The sequence below is a fragment of the Rhipicephalus microplus genome, chromosome X (assembly GCF_043290135.1).
Source record: "Rhipicephalus microplus isolate Deutch F79 chromosome X, USDA_Rmic, whole genome shotgun sequence".
Taxonomy (NCBI): domain Eukaryota; kingdom Metazoa; phylum Arthropoda; class Arachnida; order Ixodida; family Ixodidae; genus Rhipicephalus; species Rhipicephalus microplus.
The window spans coordinates 18503564-18509563 of NC_134710.1; the positions used below are offsets into that span (position 1 = coordinate 18503564).

Below are 6000 nucleotides of genomic sequence, written 5' to 3' on the forward strand. Positions count from 1 at the left end.
GTCTTTAGCAACTAAAAAAAACAATGCCACTTAAAACGAATACCATGGAGACCTGTTGTGCTTGTGCAGTCGGTGGTTCAAGATGGTTCAACTATGCGAGGTAATATTGGTCACCTGCCAGCTCATAAAAAGACCCCGAGCTATATGACGTCAGCTGGCCGACAAGCGGTGTTCCACACTCTCCGTCAAAGCTTGTATGAGCGCTGACTAGTGCTCCTGGGTGTTTAAGTGCACGGTTATACCCATGATTCATTGATATGTGTGGTTTAACGTCCCAAAACTACCATATGACTATGAGAGACGCGTTAGTGGAGGGCTGCGGAAATTTCGACCACATGGGGTTCTTTAACGTGCACCTAAATCTGAGCACACAGGCCTACAACATTTCCGCCTCTATCGGAAATGCAGCTGGCGCAGCCGGGATTCGATCCCGCGACCTGCGGGACAGCAGTTGAGTATCTTAGCCACTAGACCACCATGGCGGGGCGCACGGTTATACCCAATAAGGTCGATGGGTAGACGGGGGCGACGACCCCCCACCCCCCCTGTAGCTCAGTTGGTAGAGCATCAGACGCATAATTCATAGGTCATAGGTTCGATCTCTGTCGACGGCAAGTTACTTTTTCTTTCTTTCCTTTCTTCACGTTTACATTACAATGATATCCCGTATACTTTTCTTGGCCTCTTTGTCCGTAAGCTCAAATAATTACTGCATCTAAACAAGGCAAGAAGCCCTTACATTTACATTTGTTTCCGTCATTCATAGCGAGGGTCTCATTCTGGCAGACTTGATGCCTTCATGTACTATTCGAAAAATTATTTGTTAGCTGCCAGCTGGTAAAAAGATCACGTGGTACGTGACGCCGATAGGCTGACAAAGACTAACCCATATTTACACCACTACTACAACAAATAACGTCCCGTATACTTTCCTTGACTAGTGTCTGTTAGCTGCTATTAATAGCGTGTCTAATGAAGAAAAACGAGCCCTTCAAAATTCACGTTCATTTCTACACGAAGACGCTCAATATGACAACACTATGACAACGTTTGACAACCCTCCACTAAGTGGCATTTCGCTGCTGCTCAGTTCTTGGATTCTACCACGGCTTTCACATTCTGTTGAGAGCAGAGCGCATAATCGCGTTAGATGCGTGACCCAATATGGCCAAAGTTAATGTCAAGCCTGACACTACCTGAGTGTGTGTCTCACTATCATATGATGAGTTATAGATATGAAACCTGAGAATAGAATTTCAACATAGAATGACAGTCATCTCGTCAGTGCTCAGGCAGGTCTTTGAGCACGTAGCCATAGCCCGGGCGCTGGCTAGGTGTGCGTTGTGTGCGTTCATGTGTATTCACGCAAGGAGCGCCCCAGAATCAATGAAAGTAGTCCCATATTTCTTGTGTAACCAAACAGGATGCGTACAATTCATTCGTTTGTAGCGTCAAGGCGAAGATGCGGCTTTGGCCATATTCAACGCGAGCTGGGAGAGTGGCCGCCTAGAACCTTGCTGGAAACGACCTCATGTCATTCATATTCTAAAGCCTGGCAAGTCTCCAACGGACCTTAAAGGGGCCCTGCAACACTTCTTGAGCATGGTCAGAAAACGCTGCCGATCGGTGGTACAGAGGCTCCCGATAACACGCGAGCCAAATGTCATTGCGCAGCACGCCGCCCGTAAATCAGAATAAATCATCAAAGTCAGCTAAAAATTGCTTTTTCTTCCCTCGACAAATGACGGAAGACGCTCAAAAAACCCTCGTAGTAAGCCCACCTATCAGCCATTGGCTGATTCGAACATGGCGCGCTCGGTCGTTACAGAGATCATCGCGGGAGACATTCACTTGTCCACGCGTGTGCGCGCGACCACACTGATAAAGCCGCGTATTCGAATAAAAAAATGCTCAAGGTCACGAGGCGCGCGTGACGTATTTTGTTTGCCCCTCCCATTCCTCCCTGCTTAGCCTCTACCGCTTTTGTCGGGACGAGAGAAGAGAGAATGCAATTGCGACGTGTGACAAATTTTTGCAGCTCCGCTCATGCTGGACGGATTCTTAAAACTTTTACGGCATTGAATTTGTGAGGAAATAAGCTGTTCCAGTGAATTAATTTCATGTTTACTCAAAAAAGTGTTTCAGAGCCCCTTTAACTCCCATCGCCCATTGCTCTTCGCAGCTGCGTGGGGATACTTATGGAGAATGTTGTATTGGTATGCCTGGACTGGTTTCTCGTGAACAAGAGTGCATACCCTCCACAAATGTAAGAGTTTAGAAAGGGCCGCAGCCGCATCGTCAATGTGATTAGTCTAATTAACGGCGTAAAACTCCACAAAGCTTCCGGCAACATCACTATCAGCGTAACCCTCGACATCAAGAAGGTGTTCGATAACATGGCTCACGAATTCATTCTATATGCCCTGTAGTCTTTTAGAGTATGAGGTTGTATGTGCCACTGGATCTCAGGCTACCTCACAGATCTATCAGTCTACATAACCTGAAAAAAGGCGACAAAGCACCACACACACCGAGGAGTTTCTGAGGGTATAAGTTCAACCTTATTGAACATCTCTCTCAATGGATTAGAGGAATGCATCCCTGCATCAGTTAAAGTCTATTTATATGCAGTCGACATTTTTATATGAAGCAGTGGTCGCAACAGACGTATCCTACGAGCAAGATTACAAAAAGCTCTCAATTCAATAGAAAAATTTTGGCTCGCGCGAGGTCTGATGATGTCACCAGGAAAATGTGCCTATGCGTTAAAGATTTAACTTACAGCTCGAGACATCACGCCTCCTATAAAAGCAACGGTAGAGAAAGTTGCGTCGTACGGAAGCATCTTCCGCGTGTTATCAAGAAATGCCGGTGGCTGCTCCGTTAATGACCTGCAGCGAATGTACAGGACTCTCTGTGAAGGTCTTATATACTATAGCCTTCCTGCGTTACATGGCATTTCCCGAACCGATATAGAAGCCGTGACTGGAGCTCAAGCAAAGCCCCGAGGGCGTGCCTTAGCCTACCAAATATTCTTTGTCGAAATCGGAATCCTTGCAGAAAGCAGAAGCTTATAACAGCTCCTCTACTTCTACAGCAGAAGTTTCTTCGAGTCTGCATGCGTTATGCCACCAGATGGCCGGGTCAAGCGCTTGCTTCAGACAGCGGTTCTGCGGTGCGGAGCTTGCTTCCGCAACATTATCAAAATGCACCAATGCCTACGGAGCCATTGCGGAAAATTTCTTCGGGGTCAATAGTCAATTTCGTGTCTGGGTTCAAGAATGAATTACGTACACCCGAACCAGCATTGACGTATTCCCTTCTACAGTACGTAGAAAAATTCTGCAGAGCACACCTTAATATTTACACTGATGGCTCTGTTAGGCCTACACCATCCACCATTGGTGTCTAGATTCCATCTGCCAATGTCAACATATCTGCTACTCTCAGTCATTGCACCTCATCTACGGGCCACTGAACTGGCTGCACCACGGGCTGCTTTCAACTACATTGTTGACCAGACAGCTGACTCTCGAGTCATCTTCATTGACTCAAGAGCGGCGCTGCAGTCTCTGAAGTCTCCATGCACGCAGGACCAACTCATCTGGACATTAAACGCTTATGGAAGAGAGCCTGTGACCTTCATCACCGCAATATGATCCAGTGGATACCTGTCTACTGCGGAATACAACGTTACGTTCGGGCAAATAAGGCTGTCATAGCTGGACATGACATCTCGAGAGAAATCGTCGAGATACTCTTCTCGCGAAAAAGACGTCGCGATACTTTCATCGGTACAAGCTTGACGCCTCCAGTGATCCCTCTGGACTGACGCTAGTCACCCTTATGGGCTTCTTTACAAGATAGATCCATCGTGTCACTTCGGTATGCCGTGAGACCACAGCAAGCAAGTGAAAACATGCTTGTACCACATCAGATTAAACAGCGCATGTACCAACTACTTCAGGAACAAAACTGAACTGTCCGACTCACAAATGTGTATCCGATGCAACGTAGTTGAAAATCTCATATCACTATATTGTACTACCTGGTTACGTGTGTTTGGTGACGTAGCAAGAGACTTTTAATCAGCCTTACTTATGAAAAATTATATCTCATATTTATTTATTATAAAATGGCCAAAAAAAGGCATTATGTAGAGTGGCCGGAACAATGTACCAAACCCAATATCAGTGCATTCGAATAGTTCACACAACTAATATATCAGCGTTTAAAAGGTAATAATCGTTTTAGTGGTTTGACGCGCCAAAACAATGATAATATTTGGAGACACGCCGCAGTGGATTAACTATGAATGTCCTCGAGGCTAATTGTGACCGTCTGGTTATTTTTATCTGCTGGTCTTGTTAATATGTGCTGTAATTTACTAAGTTTGTTGTGATTGTCTATTACGAGGCGTGTAGCACTTGCTTATGGTTCGTAAACTTGTACTTCTTCATTTCGACATTATCAGAGTGACGTCTACATATCCAGGTTGAATGATTTAAAACAAAATGTATTTTCTTGATCTATGGATACCTTCTGCGTCAATTTTCCGTGTAATGAATATACGTCGAGATGATTCCTCTCATAAACTATCAGAATCGCTTTCACACACTATATTGGAATAGATAGTCAAAGACCGGGTAGCAAAGAGGTAGTAACGGGGCAAGAAAGGTAGTAACGGCTGCGGTTACTACCTCTATCATTTCAATTACTAGCTGTTTATTAACGTAGGTAGTAAAGAGGTCGCAAAAAGTTAGTAACGGTTGCAGCTAGTAACTGTTTACTAATGCAGGTAGTAAACAGGTAGCAAAAGGGTAGTAACGTTCGAAGAAAGGTAGTAACCACTGCAGTTACTACCTATTTGCTTGCAGTTGCTACCTTTTTACAAACTTTTTTAAGAGTGTATGCCTATTGGTGTTTGGTAGTTATAACACCGTTTAACGTAATTGAGATACTACAACTATGCGTACCAACTGTAGCCCCTTCACAAATGTGAAACATCTGACCACTTACTTCAACCCGAGTTGCTGACTGCATCTTGTTTTGGGTAAAAGAGCAAGTTAGGCATTGTAAATAATGAATGGGAAAGTCAACGCAACATGAGCAGTCCCAAGCGGCCGCTTAACCTGAGAATAGCGCCAATAAAGCTTTCATCTCATCATGAACTTATACGAAAACGCCCAAATGGTAGTTATTCGATAGAATTCGGATTCGTGCAAACTTCAAACTTAACTGTATAAGCGCACCGGCTGAAGTTTATAGCTTAGGATTTGTCCGGTTTCTATAAAGAAAAAAAAAACATGATTTAAAGCCCAGTACAACAAAAAAGAAAGTTTGCTTGTTTATTCATTTCTCCCCTACAAGCAACTTAAACAGTCGTTTTGCATTTTACGAGCGTAAATCGGCTCCTGACTCACGGAGACATCAGAGTGTGGAATACAGTTCGAATGAGCGTCCTTCACAAGCATCACTGAGTATATGTTACTCGACACTTTTGCAAAATCTTCTCGTCTCGCGTACCTAAGCGCCGAGGAAACACCGAGTATTATCTATCTGCTGAACAAGCCACTGCTGATTCCCCGATTCAAAGCTTCGGCGTTCCTAATGCCCCCTCAATTCGATTCAAAGCAGAGACGTAAAGTTCATCTCTCACCAGTGCAGTTGGACGGTGGGGAAGATGCCTTCCTGGGTGTTTGCCACTTCGCGAGACGAACTTGAGGAGGCTGTTTTTTTATACCGGCCGCCGGCTTCCCTTGCCGGGACTCTTTCCCTCTCCCCAACCCGGAGGCACTTTGGCTGCTATCACGTGACTAGCCACGTCCGCGTGGGCGTGCGTCGAGTGGGCAGCGTGCGCGCCACTTTGCCGCCCGGCGCCCAATTGATGCGGCGTGACGTCACCCTGCGCGGTCCAATCGTGAACTCCGCAATTTGCGTGCGCGCTTTGGGGGCCTTTTTCTGCGAGAAAAAAAAAAAGCGCAGCCCTATGCTGCCGTC

General features: G+C 45.5%; 1 protein-coding gene across 1 annotated transcript in view; it reads right to left on the reverse strand.

Annotated features, from left to right (window-relative positions):
• The window catches only part of LOC119177381 (uncharacterized), a 57240-nt gene extending 51465 nt beyond the window's left edge, over positions 1–5775 (reverse strand). Inside the window, exon 1 of the mRNA XM_037428867.2 lies at positions 5660–5775. The gene's annotated coding sequence lies outside the window, so the exon portion shown is untranslated. The remainder of the gene's footprint in view (positions 1–5659) is intronic.
• Between the last annotated feature and the right edge of the window lie 225 nt (positions 5776–6000).